We start from the raw sequence: 24,905 nt of genomic DNA, 5'->3' as shown, positions 1-24,905 counted from the left end.
CTCCTTTAAATTCCACCAGGGGGAGTGAGCACAGTGAACAGCCATTAGACCCTTCTGTTCACCAGGAGGAGGGCATTGTCGTAGACATAGAATATTTTCTTTCTGAGCAGGAAACCGAGATAGATTGTCAAGGGATACACCCTAGTGTGTATGTGGCCTGGCGCGCGCCAGGAGTAGATTCTCTTCTCTTCATATGCTCCTGCCTGCAAGAAGCCCACGCTCAGGGAGCCAACGTGGCTCAAGGACCCCTCGACTTCAGGACCGTCGAGGTGGAAGGAGAAATGGGCATACAGTGTTTTAGCCCCACGTGCGGCTGTTCTAGAGAGACATTGACATGGTGGTCCTACTGTGAATGTTGCGGTGTGCGGTTACTGAAGTCTATTGTGCCCCAGCATGCAGAAGTTTCCAGTGAAGAGGTTGAAGTCCCATCGGTGGCGATGCGCCTACCGGCGAACCACCCCATCGGTGATGCAGAGGATACAGAGTCTGCTGTGGGTCCGTGTACCCTGGAAAAGGTGTATCCCGATGTTGTGAACCCTGCTGTGGGCCCGTGTGCCCTACAATGGTCAGTCCGACCTACTACAGAGGTACCATCGGTCCTAGGCATGGGACCAGTAACTACAGACGACCAGGGTGAGTCGACTGCCCCAGGGGTGTCGGGGGTGAGCCTCCAGGTGACCGCGGAGCACCATGGCTCCTTAAGTCTGGTCGCCCGGGCGAAGGGCTCCCCTCTGCATCGCGTCCTGGTGAGGTGTCCTCATTAGAAGGTAGCTGTCCCGAGATGAGAGTGGACCAGTGTCTACCGTTGATCCTCCCGGAAGAAGGGAAGCCCATCGTCAGCCAGCAGAGTGGTAAGGAACTCCCTTGTTCCCCACAGACTCCGATGGAGGTGGCCGTGAAGAAGGCCAAAGCTACGGTTCCTGAGCGGAGTGTGAGCCCGTGCGCTCCGACACAAGTGGTCCCAGGACTGGGATCCAACGCTCCCGAAGTTCGAGTCCGTGAGTGGACTGTCCCAGAAGAGTTGGGGACAGGTCCCGATACCACCAAGGTGGGAACTGACAGCGTCCCCGAGGACCTGTTGGCCACCGTGAATCACCGCAGGGGTAAGGTGTCTACTCTTTCCCCCCTGCCAGGTGAAACCGAGACATCGTCCAGTGCTCGCTTCTCGGTGGAAGCCTCGCAAAAATATAGGGACAAGGACTGTGTAAAGGAAGATCCAGGTAGACTGGCCTCCTTTAAGCCCAGAAAGGAGCGTGCCATTCGCCAGGTGGTGGACCGCGGGAAAGGTCCTGGCCTCCTGGTCTACCGCATCCCTGCTGCGGATGACCGGGTAAAGGCCCAATTCAGAGACACTGTGCTACTCCTTCCACCAGGGGGAGGAAGTAGCGAAGAGCCAGTAGCTGTCGCTTTAGGGTGTGCTCTCCGAGAGATTCACCCTGGGGAGGCTCACGGACGCAAAAGTGAGGTACCCGCACATGTTCAATTAGGGGCACCCCACAAATGGTCTCAGCAAGCAGCTGATACTCAGCTGGCCTCGGGTATTATGGGGTGTGATGTGACATGTTTTGGTGAGGTTAAAGTCGACCTGATAAGTGTACCGGTTATTCCCTGCAATCTTTCATTGTGTAAAATTGTGCCATGTTATGTCATTCCCCAAGCGAGGGCGTTGGGTTTCTCACCAGAGGGAGAGTGTAGCCAGGTCACCTGTTTCCTTCTGCGACCCCCCCGGGAACCTCCGTGGCCCAGAGCGATGTGGGGTGCTGCCGGAGGCAAGCGGCAGACCCGACGGCCATTCCGGAGGGTGGGGGCCGAGGAGGGAGCAGCGCGTCCTCCCCTGGTGGTTGCCGGTTGCCGGGGACGCGATCGGGCCGTTGCTATGGCCGCGGTCGCGTCGCTAAGGTCCCGGCAGCTCGGTAATCCGGGCGGCGCCATTGCTCAGCGCGTTGCGCATGCGCAAGGGACAGGAAGAGCCAGAGGCCCCCGAGCAGCTCGCGCATGCGCGGCGGGGGCTTTAGGGACAAGGAGGAATCGCGCGAGGGCAGGAACAGGCCAGGAGAGTCGCGCATGCGCAGAAGTAGGTAGGGAATACAGCAAGCCTTTAGAGGGACGCGCGAGAGTAGGGATAGACAGGGAGAGGTGGCGGCGGACATTAGGAGCTAGTGCAGGCATAGGCAAGGCGCGCACGCGGTCCCTATGTGCTGTTAGGCTCCATGGGACTACAACTCCCATGGGGCATAGCGAGACAGGTTTTATATTTATATAAATGCTTCCAAAACATTCATCCTGAAAGGATTTAGGAAATATGAATTCATAAAAACCTTATTAAAACTAGAAATAAGATTCAAGAAGAACAAAACACAGAGGGAAGTAATGGTATGTATATGCTTATTTACATGGTAACCAAATGCTGTGCGGGGTTTCCATGAATGTTACCTGATCTTTTAGTGATAGGGAGTGAGAGCTTGTGGTCATTGTATTTACTTGCAGATTGTCAGTAATGAAATGTATCTGTGTAATGTATTTATGTATTTATATAAAGAAAATTTCATGTGTATTCCTCCTGTAGCAGAATTAAGCATTTATACTTATTGGCATACGGATAGCCAATTGCACATTTTATTTGACATAATATCAAACATCTGAATGAGTTTGAAAACAAAAAACAGAAGTCCTTCGAACCGGAATTGAACCAGTGACCTAAGGATTGCTGTATTACCACTACAGTCCTCCGCTCTACCAACTGAGCTATCGAAGGCTTCATGCTTTGCACAAAGATATAACCCGATAATTTCTGCATGTGGTGGAGCTTGTATTGAGGGGATTAAACATGCAAAGAAAACATATGATATAAATCAGTTCCCTTTACAAACATCATACCACACATTCAAGAACTCATGTGGTAGCGTGGCCGAGCGGTCTAAGGCGCTGGATTAAGGCTCCAGTCTCTTCGGAGGCGTGGGTTCAAAGTCCACCGCTGCCAATCTTTATTTATTGCCTGTAGTAACAATTACTTACTTTGTCTTATTCTGTATCACTGTAGAGCCAACATAGGTAATAACCACTATTAACTGTTTCATGTCTATGTTTTTGACAGCCACATCTTATGTCTGATATCTATTTCAAAGAGGAAGGAACAGAGGGCACAGCGGATTTTGCAAATTCAAACTCATTTTTTGAGCCAACACAACGTTTCGACCGTGGAGGTCTTTTTCAAGTGACAATGGCATATACAAATCTGGTCTAACAACATATAAATAGTGCCCCAAATCCCCACAATGCAACCTGTTCAATCAGTGTTGATGAAGTCCATGTGCTTAATCAGTTCCTTGAACCAATGTCCAGTGTGCAAGCTTGAATAGGTGATCCCCAACAGCTGTAAATCCTCCTTTAGATATCGTGATGTTCATGTCCTCCCACTTCCTGGTTATTCGGTATCCATCTTTGTGACGTCATTGATTCGGGTCCTCAAAGGTTGGAACGCAGCGTCCTCATGCGTTTCAAATGCGCGCATGCGCAGTAGACATACACTCGAGGCGCAGTCAGTGCTGACTGCATATGAGTCATTGCACAAGCGTCAATCTTTGATCATTCCTTGTCCTCAGTAGTTGGAACGCACGATCTCATGTGTTTCAAGCGCGCACATGCGCAGTAGGTATCCATTCGATTTCCTTCAAATTGAAACGTCAGAAGTGCATGTTGTGTACCAATCATTGCACTAACGTTAATCCTTTTAAATGTGATCCTGCGAATGTATGATGGATAAGTTGATCAGCGTATTTTCTACAATAGAGGTCCTTCCATGTGTCATCTTCTTTTGTTCTTCACTGGAGGGAGTTATCTTCCATTTTTTTAGAAGTCCACGATATTATAAAAAAGAGAGAAAAAAAGAAAAAAAAAAAAAAACGGAGTGATAAATCAGCACAACACGGTTGAACAAGCTGCTAACATATCATTTACTATGAACAGTGAATAATAATAAAAGTTAAAAAAAGGTTGGTTTTGTCAATTCTTAAACATGCTCAGACCCAGTGGCATACTATCCTGACAGCTTAAATATTTATCCAATAACAGCAGGCAGTGGCAGCAGCCTATGGAATAAGTGGTTTTACCTTTCTTCAATGAAACATCCTAATGAGAAAAAGTCATTTAGTCCATTAGGGAATACTGTATCTAAAGTGTGGATCCAGAATGATTCACGTTGTAATAATAAAACATCCTTTTCCAATCCTGCCCTAGCTTTTTTGATATGTTCAATACCCATTAATTTTAGTGATGAAATGGGATGACTGAATTCAGAGCAATGTCTAAAAAGAGCGGTGTCTTCCGCACGATTATTTATTTTACTCTTATGTTCAATAAATCTAGTTTTAAGCATCCGATTGCTCTTACCAATATAACATAGTCCACAAAGGCATTTGATCATGTAGACTATGTTCGTGGTGGTACATGTAATACGTTCCTTAATAGTGAACATCTTGCCACTTCTAGGATGGTAAAACTTATCTCCAGTATTTAAACTGTTACAAATGCTACATCCATAACATTTATAGCAGCCCACCTTGGGTGAGCTTAGGAAATGTGGGGTAGTATAATGTTTCTCATTGTCAGCCTTAATGAGAATGTCCAGGGTGAATGTCCAGGGTGAATTGCATTAACATGTTTATTGCCCTTTGTTCCCCTTCCCGCCTTTTCTATCCCCATTTGCAGCCCATCCCATAGGCCGCCATTGGAGCTCCATGCAAGTCAATGGAGATTTCCGTGGTTTTGGCCTAATATCAGAAAAGACCAGCAGGTGGCACCCGAGAGGACGAGCGGAACTCCGCCATTGAAATGAATGGAGTAATGTATTTCAATGGGGATTCCTCGAGTCCGACCTCAAGGAACGAGCTGGCAGCCAGCCAAACCGCAAACCCCGAAAGCGGATACAATATCCATAGAAAAGCTTTGATCACTAAATTGGCGTGGGAACTTGGTCACGGCCAAGTTCAGTCATATTAAAATTGTATCTCCGGTCCTAGGGAAGGTAGCGGGTTAATTCTTTTTGCCCCTAGCTCAGGGGGACCCTCTTACTCGACCCCAACCGGGTCCGACAGTCAATGGCTCCAGTCTCTTTGGAGGCGTGGGTTCAAATCCCACCGCTGCCAATTTTTGTTTATTGGCTGTAGCAACAATGACTTACTTTTAAATTTAGACAACAGATACTTTATTCTTTATCTATACTTACTTATTGATCCAGAGGAAGGCGAACAAAAAAACCCCAGAGTCATATCATCCAATAATATCTCATAAGGGGAAAAATAAATTCCTTCCTGACTCCTAAAGCACTCCTAAATCCTTCTCCATCAAGGATTCCCCCAATTTATCCCCATTTAATTTGTATGTCGCCTTTTTATTCTTGCATCCCAAAATGTATAACCTTACATTTATCTGTATTAAACCTCATCTGCCATTTACCTGCCCACGTTTCCAGTCTCTCCAAGTCCTTCTGAAGAGAAACTACATCCTGCTCTGATTCTATTACCTTACACAATTTAGTAACATCAGCAAAGATGGAGACTTTGCTCTCGATGCCAACCTCAAGGTAATTAATAAACAAGTTCAAAAGCAGGGGTCCCAGTACCGATCCCTGAGGTACTCCACTCACGACTTTAGCCCAACCTGAAAAAGTTCCATTTATGCCAACCCTCTGTTGTCTATCCTTTAACCAGTTTTCAATCCAGGTGCATATATTATTACTGAGTCCAATTTTCTTTATTTTGTACACCAACCTCTTGTGTGAAACTGTATCAAAAGCCTTTGCAAAATCTAAGTAGACCACATCAACTGCATTACCCTGGTCTAAATTCCTACTCACCTCCTCAAAGAAACAAATAAGGTTAATTTGGCATGATATATCCTTCATAAATCCATGCTGACTATTACTAATAATTTTATTTTCCATTAGGTATTCCTGAATATTATCCCGTATTAAACCTTCAAGTAGTTCCCCCACTATTGATGTCAGGCTTACAGGTCTGTAATTCCCCGGTTGTGATCTAGCTCCCTTTTAAATATAGGCACCAAATCTGTTTTACGCCAATCTTGTGGTACTGAGCCTGTGGAAATGGAGTCCTTGAAAATTAAATATAATGGTTTGGCTATATCTGAGCTTAACACCTTGAGAACTCTTGGATGTATGCCATAGGGGCCAGGTGCATTATTTATTTACATTTTTTCAAGTCGCTTATGAACTTTTTCCTCAGATATATGTGACATTGTCAAAGAAGGTATTAACCAAATATAATATATATATATATATATATATATATATATATATATATATATATATATATATATATATATATATATTTAATATTTTATATTTATATAAATGCTTCCAAAACATTCATCCTGAAAGGATTTAGGAAATATGAATTCATAAAAACCTTATTAAAACTAGAAATAAGATTCAAGAAGAACAAAACACAGAGGGAAGTAATGGTATGTATATGCTTATTTACATGGTAACCAAATGCTGTGCGGGGTTTCCATGAATGTTACCTGATCTTTTAGTGATAGGGAGTGAGAGCTTGTGGTCATTGTATTTACAGGCAGATTGTCAGTAATGAAATGTATCTGTGTTATGTATTTATATAAAGAGAATTTCATGTGTATTCCTCCTGTAGCAGAATTAAGCATTTATACTTATTGGCATACTGATACCCAATTGCACTTTTTATTTGACATAATATCAAACATCTGAATGAGTTTGAAAATAAAAAACAGAAGTCCTTCGAACCGGAATTGAACCAGTGACCTAAGGATTGATGTATTACCACTACAGTCCTCCGCTCTACCAACTGAGCTATCGAAGGCTTCATGCTTTGGCCCCAAAAATAACCAGACAATTCCTGCATGTGGTGGAGCTTGTATTGAGGGGATTAAACATGCAAAGAAAACATATGATATAAATCAGTTCCCTTTACAAACATCATACCACACATTCAAGAACTCATGTGGTAGCGTGGCCGAGCGGTCTAAGGCGCTGGATTAAGGCTCCAGTCTCTTCGGAGGCGTGGGTTCAAATCCCACCGCTGCCAATCTTTATTTATTGCCTGTAGTAACAATTACTTACTTTGTCTTTCAAAGAGGAAGGAACAGAGGGCACAGCGGATTTTGCAAATTCAAACTCATTTTTTGAGCCAACACAATGTTTCGACCGTGGAGGTCTTTTTCAAGTGACAATGGCATATACAAATCTGGTCTAACAACATATAAATAGTGCCCCAAATCCCCACAATGCAACCTGTTCAATCAGTGTTGATGAAGTCCATGTGCTTAATCAGTTCCTTGAACCAATGTCTAGTGTGCAAGCTTGAATAGGTGATCCCCAACAGCTGTAAATCCTCCTTTAGATATCGTGATGTTCATGTCCTCCCACTTCCTGGTTATTCGGTATCCATCTTTGTGACGTCATCACTTCGGGTCCTCAATGGTTGGAACGCAGCGTCCTCGTGCGTTTCAAATGCGCGCATGCGCACTTCCTGATTATTCGGTATCCATCTTTGTGACGTCATTGATTCGGGTCCTCAAAGGTTGGAACGCAGCGTCCTCATGCGTTTCAAATGCGCGCATGCGCAGTAGACATACACTCGAGGCGCAGTCAGTGCTGACTGCATATGAGTCATTGCACAAGCGTCAATCTTTGATCATTCCTTGTCCTCAGTAGTTGGAACGCACGATCTCATGCGTTTCAAGCGCGCACATGCGCAGTAGGTATCCATTCGATTTCCTTCAAATTGAAACGCCAGAAGTGCATGTTGTGTACCAATCATTGCACTAACGTTAATCCTTTTAAATGTGATCCTGCGAGTGTATGATGGATAAGTTGATCAGCGTATTTTCTTCAATAGAGGTCCTTCCATGTGTCATCTTCTTTTGTTCTTCATTGGAGGGAGTTATCTTCCATTTTTTAGAAGTCCACGATATTATAAAAAAGAGAGAAAAAAAGGAGAAAAAAAAAAAAACGGAGTGATAAATCAGCACAACACGGTTGAACAAGCTGCTAACATATCATTTACTATGAACAGTGAATAATAATAAAAGTTAAAAAAAGGTTGGTTTTGTCAATTCTTAAACATGCTCAGCCCCAGTGGCATACTATTCTGACAGCTTAAATATGTATCCAATAACAGCAGGCAGTGGCAGCAGCCTATGGAATAAGTGGTTTTACCTTTCTTCAATGAAACATCCTAATGACAAAAAGTCATTTAGTCCATTAGGGAATACTGTATCTAAAGTGTGGATCCAGAATGATTCACGTTGTAATAATAAAACATCCTTTTCCAATCCTGCCCTAGCTTTTTTGATATGTTCAATACCCATTAATTTTAGTGATGAAATGGGATGACTGAATTCAGAGCAATGTCTAAAAAGAGCGGTGTCTTCCGCACGATTATTTATTTTACTCTTATGTTCAATAAATCTAGTTTTAAGCATCCGATTGCTCTTACCAATATAACATAGTCCACAAGGGCATTTGATCATGTAGACTATGTTCGTGGTGGTACATGTAATACGTTCCTTAATAGTGAACATCTTGCCACTTCTAGGATGGTAAAACTTATCTCCAGTATTTAAACTGTTACAAATGCTACATCCATAACATTTATAGCAGCCCACCTTGGGTGAACTCAGGAAATGTGGGGTAGTATAATGTTTCTCATTGTCAGCCTTAATGAGAATGTCCAGGGTGAATGTCCAGGGTGAATTGCATTAACATGTTTATTGCCCTTTGTTCCCCTTCCCGCCTTTTCTATCCCCATTTGCAGCCCATCCCATAGGCCGCCATTGGAGCTCCATGCAAGTCAATGGAGATTTCCGTGGTTTTGGCCTAATATCAGAAAAGACCAGCAGGTGGCGCCCGAGAGGACGAGCGGAACTCCGCCATTGAAATGAACGGAGTAATGTATTTCAATGGGGATTCCTCGAGTCCGACCTCAAGGAACGAGCTGGCAGCCAGCCAAACCGCAAACCCCGAAAGCGGATACAATATCCATAGAAAAGCTTTGATCACTAAATTGGCGTGGGAACTTGGTCACGGCCAAGTTCAGTCATATTAAAATTGTATCTCCGGTCCTAGGGAAGGTAGCGGGTTAATTCTTTTTGCCCGTAGCTCAGGGGGACCCTCTTACTCGACCCCAACCGGGTCCGACAGTCAATGGCTCCAGTCTCTTTGGAGGTATGGGTTCAAATCCCACCGCTGCCAATTTTTGTTTATTGGCTGTAGCAACAATGACTTACTTTTAAATTTAGACAACAGATACTTTATCCTTTATCTATACTTACTTATTGATCCAGAGGAAGGCAAACAAAAACCCCCAGAGTCATATCATCCAATAATATCTCATAAGGGGAAAAATAAATTCCTTCCTGACTCCTAAAGCACTCCTAAATCCTTCTCCATCAAGGATTCCCCCAATTTATCCACATTTAATTTGTATGTCGCCTTTTTATTCTTGCATCCCAAAATGTATAACCTTACATTTATCTGTATTAAACCTCATCTGCCATTTACCTGCCCACATTTCCAGTCTCTCCAAGTCCTTCTGAAGAGAAATTACATCCTGCTCTGATTCTATTACCTTACACAATTTTGTATCATCAGCAAAGATGGAGACTTTGCTCTCGATGCCAACCTCAAGGTAATTAATAAACAAGTTAAAAAGCAGGGGTCCCAGTACCGATCCCTGAGGTACTCCACTCACGACTTTAGCCCAACCTGAAAAAGTTCCATTTATGACAACCCTCTGTTGTCTATCCTTTAACCAGTTTTCAATCCAGGTGCATATATTATTACTGAGTCCAATTTTCTTTATTTTGTACACCAACCTCTTGTGTGAAACTGTATCAAAAGCCTTTGCAAAATCTAAGTAGACCACATCAACTGCATTACCCTGGTCTAAATTCCTACTCACCTCCTCAAAGAAACAAATAAGGTTAATTTGGCATGATATATCCTTCATAAATCCATGCTGACTATTACTAATAATTTTATTTTCCATTAGGTATTCCTGAATATTATGCCGTATTAAACCTTCAAGTAGTTCCCCCACTATTGATGTCAGGCTTACAGGTCTGTAATTCGCCGGTTGTGATCTAGCTCCCTTTTAAATATAGGCACCACATCTGTTTTACGCCAATCTTGTGGTACTGAGCCTGTGGAAATGGAGTCCTTGAATATTAAATATAATGGTTTGGCTATTACTGAGCTTAACACCTTGAGAACTCTTGGATGTATGCCATAGGGGCCAGGTGCATTATTTATTTACATTTTTTCAAGTCGCTTATGAACTTTTTCCTCAGATATATGTGACATTGTCAAAGAAGGTATTAACCAAATATAATATATATAAATATATATTTAATATTTTATATTTATATAAATGCTTACAAAACATTCATCCTGAAAGGATTTAGGAAATATGAATTCATAAAAACCTTATTAAAACTAGATATAAGATTCAAGAAGAACAAAACACAGAGGGAAGTAATGGTATGTATATGCTTATTTACATGGTAACCAAATGCTGTGCGGGATTTCCATGAATGTTACCTGATCTTTTAGTGATAGGGAGAGAGAGCTTGTGGTCATTGTATTTACAGGCAGATTGTCAGTAATGAAATGTATCTGTGTTATGAATTTATGTATTTATATAAAGAGAATTTCATGTGTATTCCTCCTGTAGCAGAATTAAGCATTTATACTTATTGGCATACTGATACCCAATTGCACTTTTTATTTGACATAATATCAAACATCTGAATGAGTTTGAAAATAAAAAACAGAAGTCCTTCGAACCGGAATTGAACCAGTGACCTAAGGATTGATGTATTACCACTACAGTCCTCCGCTCTACCAACTGAGCTATCGAAGGCTTCATGCTTTGGCCCCAAAAATAACCAGACAATTACTGCATGTGGTGGAGCTTGTATTGAGGGGATTAAACATGCAAAGAAAACATATGATATAAATCAGTTCCCTTTACAAACATCTTACCACACATTCAAGAACTCATGTGGTAGCGTGGCCGAGCGGTCTAAGGCGCTGGATTAAGGCTCCAGTCTCTTCGGAGGCGTGGGTTCAAATCCCACCGCTGCCAATCTTTATTTATTGCCTGTAGTAACAATTACTTACTTTGTCTTATTCTATATCACTGTAGAGCCAACATAGCTAATAACCACTATTAACTGTTTCATGTCTATGTTTTTGACAGCCACATCTTATGTCTGATATCTATTTCAAAGAGGAAGGAACAGAGGGCACAGCGGATTTTGCAAATTCAAACTCATTTTTTGAGCCAACACAACGTTTCGACCGTGGAGGTCTTTTTCAAGTGACAATGGCATATACAAATCTGGTCTAACAACATATAAATAGTGCCCCAAATCCCCACAATGCAACCTGTTCAATCAGTGTTGATGAAGTCCATGTGCTTAATCAGTTCCTTGAACCAATGTCCAGTGTGCAAGCTTGAATAGGTGATCCCCAACAGCTGTAAGTCCTCCTTTAGATATCGTGATGTTCATGTCCTCCCACTTCCTGGTTATTCGGTATCCATCTTTGTGACGTCATCACTTCGGGTCCTCAATGGTTGGAACGCAGCGTCCTCGTGCGTTTCAAATGCGCGCATGCGCACTTCCTGATTATTCGGTATCCATCTTTGTGACGTCATTGATTCGGGTCCTCAAAGGTTGGAACGCAGCGTCCTCATGTGTTTCAAATGCGCGCATGCGCAGTAGACATACACTCGAGGCGCAGTCAGTGCTGACTGCATATGAGTCATTGCACAAGCGTCAATCTTTGATCATTCCTTGTCCTCAGTAGTTGGAACGCACGATCTCATGCGTTTCAAGCGCGCACATGCGCAGTAGGTATCCATTCGATTTCCTTCAAATTGAAACGCCAGAAGTGCATGTTGTGTACCAATCATTGCACTAACGTTAATCCTTTTAAATGTGATCCTGCGAGTGTATGATGGATAAGTTGATCAGCGTATTTTCTTCAATAGAGGTCCTTCCATGTGTCATCTTCTTTTGTTCTTCATTGGAGGGAGTTATCTTCCATTTTTTAGAAGTCCACGATATTATAAAAAAGAGAGAAAAAAAGGAAAAAAAAACAAAAAAAAACGGAGTGATAAATCAGCACAACACGGTTGAACAAGCTGCTAACATATCATTTACTATGAACAGTGAATAATAATAAAAGTTAAAAAAAAGGTTGGTTTTGTCAATTCTTAAACATGCTCAGCCCCAGTGGCATACTATTCTGACAGCTTAAATATTTATCCAATAACAGCAGGCAGTGGCAGCAGCCTATGGAATAAGTGGTTTTACCTTTCTTCGATGAAACATCCTAATGACAAAAAGTCATTTAGTCCATTAGGGAATACTGTATCTAAAGTGTGGATCCAGAATGATTCACGTTGTAATAATAAAACATCCTTTTCCAATCCTGCCCTAGCTTTTTTGATATGTTCAATACCCATTAATTTTAGTGATGAAATGGGATGACTGAATTCAGAGCAATGTCTAAAAAGAGCGGTGTCTTCCGCACGATTATTTATTTTACTCTTATGTTCAATAAATCTAGTTTTAAGCATCCGATTGCTCTTACCAATATAACATAGTCCACAAGGGCATTTGATCATGTAGACTATGTTCGTGGTGGTACATGTAATACGTTCCTTAATAGTGAACATCTTGCCACTTCTAGGATGGTAAAACTTATCTCCAGTATTTAAACTGTTACAAATGCTACATCCATAACATTTATAGCAGCCCACCTTGGGTGAACTCAGGAAATGTGGGGTAGTATAATGTTTCTCATTGTCAGCCTTAATGAGAATGTCCAGGGTGAATGTCCAGGGTGAATTGCATTAACATGTTTATTGCCCTTTGTTCCCCTTCCCGCCTTTTCTATCCCCATTTGCAGCCCATCCCATAGGCCGCCATTGGAGCTCCATGCAAGTCAATGGAGATTTCCGTGGTTTTGGCCTAATATCAGAAAAGACCAGCAGGTGGCGCCCGAGAGGACGAGCGGAACTCCGCCATTGAAATGAACGGAGTAATGTATTTCAATGGGGATTCCTCGAGTCCGACCTCAAGGAACGAGCTGGCAGCCAGCCAAACCGCAAACCCCGAAAGCGGATACAATATCCATAGAAAAGCTTTGATCACTAAATTGGCGTGGGAACTTGGTCACGGCCAAGTTCAGTCATATTAAAATTGTATCTCCGGTCCTAGGGAAGGTAGCGGGTTAATTCTTTTTGCCCCTAGCTCAGGGGGACCCTCTTACTCGACCCCAACCGGGTCCGACAGTCAATGGCTCCAGTCTCTTTGGAGGCGTGGGTTCAAATCCCACCGCTGCCAATTTTTGTTTATTGGCTGTAGCAACAATGACTTACTTTTAAATTTAGACAACAGATACTTTATCCTTTATCTATACTTACTTATTGATCCAGAGGAAGGCGAACAAAAAACCCCAGAGTCATATCATCCAATAATATCTCATAAGGGGAAAAATAAATTCCTTCCTGACTCCTAAAGCACTCCTAAATCCTGCTCCATCAAGGATTCCCCCAATTTATCCCCATTTAATTTGTGTCGCCTTTTTATTCTTGCATCCCAAAATGTATAACCTTACATTTATCTGTATTAAACCTCATCTGCCATTTACCTGCCCACGTTTCCAGTCTCTAAAAGTCCTTCTGAAGAGAAATTACATCCTGCTCTGATTCTATTACCTTACACAATTTAGTATCATCAGCAAAGATGGAGACTTTGCTCTCGATGCCAACCTCAAGGTAATTAATAAACAAGTTAAAAAGCAGGGGTCCCAGTACCGATCCCTGAGGTACTCCACTCACGACTTTAGCCCAACCTGAAAAAGTTCCATTTATGACAACCCTCTGTTGTCTATCCTTTAACCAGTTTTCAATCCAGGTGCATATATTATTACTGAGTCCAATTTTCTTTATTTTGTACACCAACCTCTTGTGTGAAACTGTATCAAAAGCCTTTGCAAAATCTAAGTAGACCACATCAACTGCATTACCCTGGTCTAAATTCCTACTCACCTCCTCAAAGAAACAAATAAGGTTAATTTGGCATGATATATCCTTCATAAATCCATGCTGACTATTACTAATAATTTTATTTTCCATTAGGTATTCCTGAATATTATGCCGTATTAAACCTTCAAGTAGTTCCCCCACTATTGATGTCAGGCTTACAGGTCTGTAATTCCCCGGTTGTGATCTAGCTCCCTTTTAAATATAGGCACCACATCTGTTTTATGCCAATCTTGTGGTACTGAGCCTGTGGAAATGGAGTCCTTGAATATTAAATATAATGGTTTGGCTATTACTGAGCTTAACACCTTGAGAACTCTTGGATGTATGCCATAGGGGCCAGGTGCATTATTTATTTACATTTTTTCAAGTCGCTTATGAACTTTTTCCTCAGATATATGTGACATTGTCAAAGAAGGTATTAACCAAATATAATATATATAAATATATATTTAATATTTTATATTTATATAAATGCTTCCAAAACATTCATCCTGAAAGGATTTAGGAAATATGAATTCATAAAAACCTTATTAAAACTAGATATAAGATTCAAGAAGAACAAACACAGAGGGAAGTAATGGTATGTATATGCTTATTTACATGGTAACCAAATGCTGTGCGGGATTTCCATGAATGTTACCTGATCTTTTAGTGATAGGGAGAGAGAGCTTGTGGTCATTGTATTTACAGGCAGATTGTCAGTAATGAAATGTATCTGTGTTATGAATTTATGTATTTATATAAAGAGAATTTCATGTGTATTCCTCCTGTAGCAGAATTAAGCATTTATACTTATTGGCATACTGATACCCAATTGCACTTTTTATTTGACATAATATCAAACATCTGAATGAGTTTGAAAATAAAAAACAGAAGTCCTTCGAACCGGAATTGAACCAGTGACCTAAGGATTGCTGTATTACCACTACAGTCCTCCGCTCTACCAACTGAGCTATCGAAGGCTTCATGCTTTGGCCCAAGAAATAACCGGATAATTCCTGCATGTGGTGGAGCTTGTATTGAGGGGATTAAACATGCAAAGAAAACATATGATATAAATCAGTTCCCTTTACAAACATCATACCACACATTCAAGAACTCATGTGGTAGCGTGGCCGAGCGGTCTAAGGCGCTGGATTAAGGCTCCAGTCTCTTCGGAGGCGTGGGTTCAAATCCCACCGCTGCCAATCTTTATTTATTGCCTGTAGTAACAATTACTTACTTTGTCTTATTCTATATCACTGTAGAGCCAACATAGCTAATAACCACTATTAACTGTTTCATGTCTATGTTTTTGACAGCCACATCTTATGTCTGATATCTATTTCAAAGAGGAAGGAACAGAGGGCACAGCGGATTTTGCAAATTCAAACTCATTTTTTGAGCCAACACAACGTTTCGACCGTGGAGGTCTTTTTCAAGTGACAATGGCATATACAAATCTGGTCTAACAACATATAAATAGTGCCCCAAATCCCCACAATGCAACCTGTTCAATCAGTGTTGATGAAGTCCATGTGCTTAATCAGTTCCTTGAACCAATGTCCAGTGTGCAAGCTTGAATAGGTGATCCCCAACAGCTGTAAGTCCTCCTTTAGATATCGTGATGTTCATGTCCTCCCACTTCCTGGTTATTCGGTATCCATCTTTGTGACGTCATCACTTCGGGTCCTCAATGGTTGGAACGCAGCGTCCTCGTGCGTTTCAAATGCGCGCATGCGCACTTCCTGATTATTCGGTATCCATCTTTGTGACGTCATTGATTCGGGTCCTCAAAGGTTGGAACGCAGCGTCCTCATGTGTTTCAAATGCGCGCATGCGCAGTAGACATACACTCGAGGCGCAGTCAGTGCTGACTGCATATGAGTCATTGCACAAGCGTCAATCTTTGATCATTCCTTGTCCTCAGTAGTTGGAACGCACGATCTCATGCGTTTCAAGCGCGCACATGCGCAGTAGGTATCCATTCGATTTCCTTCAAATTGAAACGCCAGAAGTGCATGTTGTGTACCAATCATTGCACTAACGTTAATCCTTTTAAATGTGATCCTGCGAGTGTATGATGGATAAGTTGATCAGCGTATTTTCTTCAATAGAGGTCCTTCCATGTGTCATCTTCTTTTGTTCTTCATTGGAGGGAGTTATCTTCCATTTTTTAGAAGTCCACGATATTATAAAAAAGAGAGAAAAAAAGGGAAAAAAAACAAAAAAAAACGGAGTGATAAATCAGCACAACACGGTTGAACAAGCTTCTAACATATCATTTACTATGAACAGTGAATAATAATAAAAGTTAAAAAAAGGTTGGTTTTGTCAATTCTTAAACATGCTCAGCCCCAGTGGCATACTATTCTGACAGCTTAAATATTTATCCAATAACAGCAGGCAGTGGCAGCAGCCTATGGAATAAGTGGTTTTACCTTTCTTCAATGAAACATCCTAATGACAAAAAGTCATTTAGTCAATTAGGGAATACTGTATCTAAAGTGTGGATCCAGAATGATTCACGTTGTAATAATAAAACATCCTTTTCCAATCCTGCCCTAGCTTTTTTGATATGTTCAATACCCATTAATTTTAGTGATGAAATGGGATGACTGAATTCAGAGCAATGTCTAAAAAGAGCGGTGTCTTCCGCACGATTATTTATTTTACTCTTATGTTCAATAAATCTAGTTTTAAGCATCCGATTGCTCTTACCAATATAACATAGTCCACAAGGGCATTTGATCATGTAGACTATGTTCGTGGTGGTACATGTAATACGTTCCTTAATAGTGAACATCTTGCCACTTCTAGGATGGTAAAACTTATCTCCAGTATTTAAACTGTTACAAATGCTACATCCATAACATTTATAGCAGCCCACCTTGGGTGAACTCAGGAAATGTGGGGTAGTATAATGTTTCTCATTGTCAGCCTTAATGAGAATGTCCAGGGTGAATGTCCAGGGTGAATTGCATTAACATGTTTATTGCCCTTTGTTCCCCTTCCCGCCTTTTCTATCCCCATTTGCAGCCCATCCCATAGGCCGCCATTGGAGCTCCATGCAAGTCAATGGAGATTTCCGTGGTTTTGGCCTAATATCAGAAAAGACCAGCAGGTGGCGCCCGAGAGGACGAGCGGAACTCCGCCATTGAAATGAACGGAGTAATGTATTTCAATGGGGATTCCTCGAGTCCGACCTCAAGGAACGAGCTGGCAGCCAGCCAAACCGCAAACCCCGAAAGCGGATACAATATCCATAGAAAAGCTTTGATCACTAAATTGGCGTGGGAACTTGGTCACGGCCAAGTTCAGTCATATTAAAATTGTATCTCCGGTCCTAGGGAAGGTAGCGGGTTAATTCTTTTTGCCCCTAGCTCAGGGGGACCCTCTTACTCGACCCCAACCGGGTCCGACAGTCAATGGCTCCAGTCTCTTTGGAGGCGTGGGTTCAAATCCCACCGCTGCCAATTTTTGTTTATTGGCTGTAGCAACAATGACTTACTTTTAAATTTAGACAACAGATACTTTATCCTTTATCTATACTTACTTATTGATCCAGAGGAAGGCGAACAAAAAACCCCAGAGTCATATCATCCAATAATATCTCATAAGGGGAAAAATAAATTCCTTCCTGACTCCTAAAGCACTCCTAAATCCTGCTCCATCAAGGATTCCCCCAATTTATCCCCATTTAATTTGTGTCGCCTTTTTATTCTTGCATCCCAAAATGTATAACCTTACATTTATCTGTATTAAACCTCATCTGCCATTTACCTGCCCACGTTTCCAGTCTCTAAAAGTCCTTCTGAAGAGAAATTACATCCTGCTCTGATTCTATTACCTTACACAATTTAGTATCATCAGCAAAGATGGAGACTTTGCTCTCGATGCCAACCTCAAGGTAATTAATAAACAAGTTAAAAAGCAGGGGTCCCAGTACCGATCCCTGAGGTACTCCACTCACGACTTTAGCCCAACCTGAAAAAGTTCCATTTATGACAACCCTCTGTTGTCTATCCTTTAACCAGTTTTCAATCCAGGTGCATATATTATTACTGAGTCCAATTTTCTTTATTTTGTACACCAACCTCTTGTGTGAAACTGTATCAAAAGCCTTTGCAAAATCTAAGTAGACCACATCAACTGCATTACCCTGGTCTAAATTCCTACTCACCTCCTCAAAGAAACAAATAAGGTTAATTTGGCATGATATATCCTTCATAAATCCATGCTGACTATTACTAATAATTTTATTTTCCATTAGGTATTCCTGAATATTATGCCGTATTAAACCTTCAAGTAGTTCCCCCACTATTGATGTCAGGCTTACAGGTCTGTAATTCCCCGGTTGTGATCTAGCTCCCTTTTAAATATAGGCACCACATCTGTTTTATGCCAATCTTGTGGTACTGAGCCTGTGGAAATGGAGTCCTTGAATATTAAATATAATGGTTTGGCTATTACTGAGCTTAACACCTTGAGAACTCTTGGATGTATGCCATAGGGGCCAGGTGCATTATTTATTTACATTTTTTCAAGTCGCTTATGAACTTTTTCCTCAGATATATGTGACATTGTCAAAGAAGGTATTAACCAAATATAATATATATAAATATATATTTAATATTTTATATTTATATAAATGCTTCCAAAACATTCATCCTGAAAGGATTTAGGAAATATGAATTCATAAAAACCTTATTAAAACTAGATATAAGATTCAAGAAGAACAAACACAGAGGGAAGTAATGGTATGTATATGCTTATTTACATGGTAACCAAATGCTGTGCGGGATTTCCATGAATGTTACCTGATCTTTTAGTGATAGGGAGAGAGAGCTTGTGGTCATTGTATTTACAGGCAGATTGTCAGTAATGAAATGTATCTGTGTTATGAATTTATGTATTTATATAAAGAGAATTTCATGTGTATTCCTCCTGTAGCAGAATTAAGCATTTATACTTATTGGCATACTGATACCCAATTGCACTTTTTATTTGACATAATATCAAACATCTGAATGAGTTTGAAAATAAAAAACAGAAGTCCTTCGAACCGGAATTGAACCAGTGACCTAAGGATTGCTGTATTACCACTACAGTCCTCCGCTCTACCAACTGAGCTATCGAAGGCTTCATGCTTTGGCCCAAGAAATAACCGGATAATTCCTGCATGTGGTGGAGCTTGTATTGAGGGGATTAAACATGCAAAGAAAACATATGATATAAATCAGTTCCCTTTACAAACATCATACCACACATTCAAGAACTCATGTGGTAGCGTGGCCGAGCGGTCTAAGGCGCTGGATTAAGGCTCCAGTCTCTTCGGAGGCGTGGGTTCAAATCCCACCGCTGCCAATCTTTATTTATTGCCTGTAGTAACAATTACTTACTTTGTCTTATTCTATATCACTGTAGAGCCAACATAGCTAATAACCACTATTAACTGTTTCATGTCTATGTTTTTGACAGCCACATCTTATGTCTGATATCTATTTCAAAGAGGAAGGAACAGAGGGCACAGCGGATTTTGCAAATTCAAACTCATTTTTTGAGCCAACACAACGTTTCGACCGTGGAGGTCTTTTTCAAGTGACAATGGCATATACAAATCTGGTCTAACAACATATAAATAGTGCCCCAAATCCCCACAATGCAACCTGTTCAATCAGTGTTGATGAAGTCCATGTGCTTAATCAGTTCCTTGAACCAATGTCCAGTGTGCAAGCTTGAATAGGTGATCCCCAACAGCTGTAAGTCCTCCTTTAGATATCGTGATGTTCATGTCCTCCCACTTCCTGGTTATTCGGTATCCATCTTTGTGACGTCATCACTTCGGGTCCTCAATGGTTGGAACGCAGCGTCCTCGTGCGTTTCAAATGCGCGCATGCGCACTTCCTGATTATTCGGTATCCATCTTTGTGACGTCATTGATTCGGGTCCTCAAAGGTTGGAACGCAGCGGCCTCATGTGTTTCAAATGCGCGCATGCGCAGTAGACATACACTCGAGGCGCAGTCAGTGCTGACTGCATATGAGTCATTGCACAAGCGTCAATCTTTGATCATTCCTTGTCCTCAGTAGTTGGAACGCACGATCTCATGCGTTTCAAGCGCGCACATGCGCAGTAGGTATCCATTCGATTTCCTTCAAATTGAAACGCCAGAAGTGCATGTTGTGTACCAATCATTGCACTAACGTTAATCCTTTTAAATGTGATCCTGCGAGTGTATGATGGATAAGTTGATCAGCGTATTTTCTTCAATAGAGGTCCTTCCATGTGTCATCTTCTTTTGTTCTTCATTGGAGGGAGTTATCTTCCATTTTTTAGAAGTCCACGATATTATAAAAAAGAGAGAAAAAAAGGAAAAAAAAAACAAAAAAAAACGGAGTGATAAATCAGCACAACACGGTTGAACAAGCTGCTAACATATCATTTACTATGAACAGTGAATAATAATAAAAGTTAAAAAAAGGTTGGTTTTGTCAATTCTTAAACATGCTCAGCCCCAGTGGCATACTATTCTGACAGCTTAAATATTTATCCAATAACAGCAGGCAGTGGCAGCAGCCTATGGAATAAGTGGTTTTACCTTTCTTCAATGAAACATCCTAATGACAAAAAGTCATTTAGTCAATTAGGGAATACTGTATCTAAAGTGTGGATCCAGAATGATTCACGTTGTAATAATAAAACATCCTTTTCCAATCCTGCCCTAGCTTTTTTGATATGTTCAATACCCATTAATTTTAGTGATGAAATGGGATGACTGAATTCAGAGCAATGTCTAAAAAGAGCGGTGTCTTCCGCACGATTATTTATTTTACTCTTATGTTCAATAAATCTAGTTTTAAGCATCCGATTGCTCTTACCAATATAACATAGTCCACAAGGGCATTTGATCATGTAGACTATGTTCGTGGTGGTACATGTAATACGTTCCTTAATAGTGAACATCTTGCCACTTCTAGGATGGTAAAACTTATCTCCAGTATTTAAACTGTTACAAATGCTACATCCATAACATTTATAGCAGCCCACCTTGGGTGAACTCAGGAAATGTGGGGTAGTATAATGTTTCTCATTGTCAGCCTTAATGAGAATGTCCAGGGTGAATGTCCAGGGTGAATTGCATTAACATGTTTATTGCCCTTTGTTCCCCTTCCCGCCTTTTCTATCCCCATTTGCAGCCCATCCCATAGGCCGCCATTGGAGCTCCATGCAAGTCAATGGAGATTTCCGTGGTTTTGGCCTAATATCAGAAAAGACCAGCAGGTGGCGCCCGAGAGGACGAGCGGAACTCCGCCATTGAAATGAACGGAGTAATGTATTTCAATGGGGATTCCTCGAGTCCGACCTCAAGGAACGAGCTGGCAGCCAGCCAAACCGCAAACCCCGAAAGCGGATACAATATCCATAGAAAAGCTTTGATCACTAAATTGGCGTGGGAACTTGGTCACGGCCAAGTTCAGTCATATTAAAATTGTATCTCCGGTCCTAGGGAAGGTAGCGGGTTAATTCTTTTTGCCCCTAGCTCAGGGGGACCCTCTTACTCGACCCCAACCGGGTCCGACAGTCAATGGCTCCAGTCTCTTTGGAGGCGTGGGTTCAAATCCCACCGCTGCCAATTTTTGTTTATTGGCTGTAGCAACAATGACTTACTTTTAAATTTAGACAACAGATACTTTATCCTTTATCTATACTTACTTATTGATCCAGAGGAAGGCGAACAAAAAACCCCAGAGTCATATCATCCAATAATATCTCATAAGGGGAAAAATAAATTCCTTCCTGACTCCTAAAGCACTCCTAAATCCTGCTCCATCAAGGATTCCCCCAATTTATCCCCATTTAATTTGTGTCGCCTTTTTATTCTTGCATCCCAAAATGTATAACCTTACATTTATCTGTATTAAACCTCATCTGCCATTTACCTGCCCACGTTTCCAGTCTCTAAAAGTCCTTCTGAAGAGAAATTACATCCTGCTCTGATTCTATTACCTTACACAATTTAGTATCATCAGCAAAGATGGAGACTTTGCTCTCGATGCCAACCTCAAGGTAATTAATAAACAAGTTAAAAAGCAGGGGTCCCAGTACCGATCCCTGAGGTACTCCACTCACGACTTTAGCCCAACCTGAAAAAGTTCCATTTATGACAACCCTCTGTTGTCTATCCTTTAACCAGTTTTCAATCCAGGTGCATATATTATTACTGAGTCCAATTTTCTTTATTTTGTACACCAACCTCTTGTGTGAAACTGTATCAAAAGCCTTTGCAAAATCTAAGTAGACCACATCAACTGCATTACCCTGGTCTAAATTCCTACTCACCTCCTCAAAGAAACAAATAAGGTTAATTTGGCATGATATATCCTTCATAAATCCATGCTGACTATTACTAATAATTTTATTTTCCATTAGGTATTCCTGAATATTATGCCGTATTAAACCTTCAAGTAGTTCCCCCACTATTGATGTCAGGCTTACAGGTCTGTAATTCCCCGGTTGTGATCTAGCTCCCTTTTAAATATAGGCACCACATCTGTTTTACGCCAATCTTGTGGTACTGAGCCTGTGGAAATGGAGTCCTTGAATATTAAATATAATGGTTTGGCTATTACTGAGCTTAACACCTTGAGAACTCTTGGATGTATGCCATAGGGGCCAGGTGCATTATTTATTTACATTTTTTCAAGTCGCTTATGAACTTTTTCCTCAGATATATGTGACATTGTCAAAGAAGGTATTAACCAACAACAACATTAACAACAATGACTTACTTTTAAATTTAGACAACAGATACTTTATCCTTTATCTATACTTACTTATTGATCCAGAGGAAGGCGAACAAAAAACCCCAGAGTCATATCATCCAATAATATCTCATAAGGGGAAAAATAAATTCCTTCCTGACTCCTAAAGCACTCCTAAATCCTGCTCCATCAAGGATTCCCCCAATTTATCCCCATTTAATTTGTGTCGCCTTTTTATTCTTGCATCCCAAAATGTATAACCTTACATTTATCTGTATTAAACCTCATCTGCCATTTACCTGCCCACGTTTCCAGTCTCTAAAAGTCCTTCTGAAGAGAAATTACATCCTGCTCTGATTCTATTACCTTACACAATTTAGTATCATCAGCAAAGATGGAGACTTTGCTCTCGATGCCAACCTCAAGGTAATTAATAAACAAGTTAAAAAGCAGGGGTCCCAGTACCGATCCCTGAGGTACTCCACTCACGACTTTAGCCCAACCTGAAAAAGTTCCATTTATGACAACCCTCTGTTGTCTATCCTTTAACCAGTTTTCAATCCAGGTGCATATATTATTACTGAGTCCAATTTTCTTTATTTTGTACACCAACCTCTTGTGTGAAACTGTATCAAAAGCCTTTGCAAAATCTAAGTAGACCACATCAACTGCATTACCCTGGTCTAAATTCCTACTCACCTCCTCAAAGAAACAAATAAGGTTAATTTGGCATGATATATCCTTCATAAATCCATGCTGACTATTACTAATAATTTTATTTTCCATTAGGTATTCCTGAATATTATGCCGTATTAAACCTTCAAGTAGTTCCCCCACTATTGATGTCAGGCTTACAGGTCTGTAATTCCCCGGTTGTGATCTAGCTCCCTTTTAAATATAGGCACCACATCTGTTTTATGCCAATCTTGTGGTACTGAGCCTGTGGAAATGGAGTCCTTGAATATTAAATATAATGGTTTGGCTATTACTGAGCTTAACACCTTGAGAACTCTTGGATGTATGCCATAGGGGCCAGGTGCATTATTTATTTACATTTTTTCAAGTCGCTTATGAACTTTTTCCTCAGATATATGTGACATTGTCAAAGAAGGTATTAACCAAATATAATATATATAAATATATATTTAATATTTTATATTTATATAAATGCTTCCAAAACATTCATCCTGAAAGGATTTAGGAAATATGAATTCATAAAAACCTTATTAAAACTAGATATAAGATTCAAGAAGAACAAACACAGAGGGAAGTAATGGTATGTATATGCTTATTTACATGGTAACCAAATGCTGTGCGGGATTTCCATGAATGTTACCTGATCTTTTAGTGATAGGGAGAGAGAGCTTGTGGTCATTGTATTTACAGGCAGATTGTCAGTAATGAAATGTATCTGTGTTATGAATTTATGTATTTATATAAAGAGAATTTCATGTGTATTCCTCCTGTAGCAGAATTAAGCATTTATACTTATTGGCATACTGATACCCAATTGCACTTTTTATTTGACATAATATCAAACATCTGAATGAGTTTGAAAGTAAAAAACAGAAGTCCTTCGAACCGGAATTGAACCAGTGACCTAAGGATTGCTGTATTACCACTACAGTCCTCCGCTCTACCAACTGAGCTATCGAAGGCTTCATGCTTTGGCCCAAGAAATAACCGGATAATTCCTGCATGTGGTGGAGCTTGTATTGAGGGGATTAAACATGCAAAGAAAACATATGGTTTAAATCAGTTCCCTTTACAAACATCATACCACACATTCAAGAACTCATGTGGTAGCGTGGCCGAGCGGTCTAAGGCGCTGGATTAAGGCTCCAGTCTCTTCGGAGGCGTGGGTTCAAATCCCACCGCTGCCAATCTTTATTTAATGCCTGTAGTAACAATTACTTACTTTGTCTTATTCTATATCACTGTAGAGCCAACATAGCTAATAACCACTATTAACTGTTTCATGTCTATGTTTTTGACAGCCACATCTTATGTCTGATATCTATTTCAAAGAGGAAGGAACAGAGGGCAC

The 24,905-nt window shown here is 40.9% G+C and overlaps 12 non-coding genes across 12 annotated transcripts; 6 read left to right on the top strand and 6 right to left on the bottom strand.

Annotated features, from left to right (window-relative positions):
- Window positions 1-2,669: 2,669 nt before the first annotated feature.
- TRNAY-GUA (transfer RNA tyrosine (anticodon GUA)) lies at window positions 2,670-2,755 on the bottom strand. Its single transcript is given in 2 exon segments — window positions 2,670-2,705; window positions 2,719-2,755. It is a non-coding gene; the product is annotated as a tRNA-Tyr (tRNA).
- Window positions 2,756-2,898: 143 nt separating this feature from the next.
- On the top strand, window positions 2,899-2,980 carry TRNAL-AAG (transfer RNA leucine (anticodon AAG)). The gene has a single exon. It is a non-coding gene; the product is annotated as a tRNA-Leu (tRNA).
- Window positions 2,981-6,768: 3,788 nt separating this feature from the next.
- TRNAY-GUA (transfer RNA tyrosine (anticodon GUA)) lies at window positions 6,769-6,854 on the bottom strand. The gene is given in 2 exon segments: window positions 6,769-6,804; window positions 6,818-6,854. It is a non-coding gene; the product is annotated as a tRNA-Tyr (tRNA).
- Window positions 6,855-6,997: 143 nt separating this feature from the next.
- TRNAL-AAG (transfer RNA leucine (anticodon AAG)) lies at window positions 6,998-7,079 on the top strand. The gene has a single exon. It is a non-coding gene; the product is annotated as a tRNA-Leu (tRNA).
- A 3,751-nt stretch (window positions 7,080-10,830) lies between these two features.
- Window positions 10,831-10,916, bottom strand: TRNAY-GUA (transfer RNA tyrosine (anticodon GUA)). Its single transcript is given in 2 exon segments — window positions 10,831-10,866; window positions 10,880-10,916. It is a non-coding gene; the product is annotated as a tRNA-Tyr (tRNA).
- Window positions 10,917-11,059: 143 nt separating this feature from the next.
- TRNAL-AAG (transfer RNA leucine (anticodon AAG)) lies at window positions 11,060-11,141 on the top strand. Its single transcript has one exon. It is a non-coding gene; the product is annotated as a tRNA-Leu (tRNA).
- Window positions 11,142-14,990: 3,849 nt separating this feature from the next.
- On the bottom strand, window positions 14,991-15,076 carry TRNAY-GUA (transfer RNA tyrosine (anticodon GUA)). Its single transcript is given in 2 exon segments — window positions 14,991-15,026; window positions 15,040-15,076. It is a non-coding gene; the product is annotated as a tRNA-Tyr (tRNA).
- Window positions 15,077-15,219: 143 nt separating this feature from the next.
- Window positions 15,220-15,301, top strand: TRNAL-AAG (transfer RNA leucine (anticodon AAG)). Its single transcript has one exon. It is a non-coding gene; the product is annotated as a tRNA-Leu (tRNA).
- Window positions 15,302-19,149: 3,848 nt separating this feature from the next.
- Window positions 19,150-19,235, bottom strand: TRNAY-GUA (transfer RNA tyrosine (anticodon GUA)). The gene is given in 2 exon segments: window positions 19,150-19,185; window positions 19,199-19,235. It is a non-coding gene; the product is annotated as a tRNA-Tyr (tRNA).
- A 143-nt stretch (window positions 19,236-19,378) lies between these two features.
- TRNAL-AAG (transfer RNA leucine (anticodon AAG)) lies at window positions 19,379-19,460 on the top strand. Its single transcript has one exon. It is a non-coding gene; the product is annotated as a tRNA-Leu (tRNA).
- A 4,970-nt stretch (window positions 19,461-24,430) lies between these two features.
- On the bottom strand, window positions 24,431-24,516 carry TRNAY-GUA (transfer RNA tyrosine (anticodon GUA)). The gene is given in 2 exon segments: window positions 24,431-24,466; window positions 24,480-24,516. It is a non-coding gene; the product is annotated as a tRNA-Tyr (tRNA).
- Window positions 24,517-24,659: 143 nt separating this feature from the next.
- Window positions 24,660-24,741, top strand: TRNAL-AAG (transfer RNA leucine (anticodon AAG)). Its single transcript has one exon. It is a non-coding gene; the product is annotated as a tRNA-Leu (tRNA).
- The last annotated feature ends 164 nt before the right edge of the window (window positions 24,742-24,905 follow it).

The sequence above is a fragment of the Ascaphus truei genome, chromosome 4, assembly GCF_040206685.1.
Source record: "Ascaphus truei isolate aAscTru1 chromosome 4, aAscTru1.hap1, whole genome shotgun sequence".
NCBI classification, from domain to species: domain Eukaryota; kingdom Metazoa; phylum Chordata; class Amphibia; order Anura; family Ascaphidae; genus Ascaphus; species Ascaphus truei.
The sequence above is the reverse complement of the archived record's forward strand: the minus strand, read 5'-3'. Positions and strand labels throughout refer to the sequence as shown.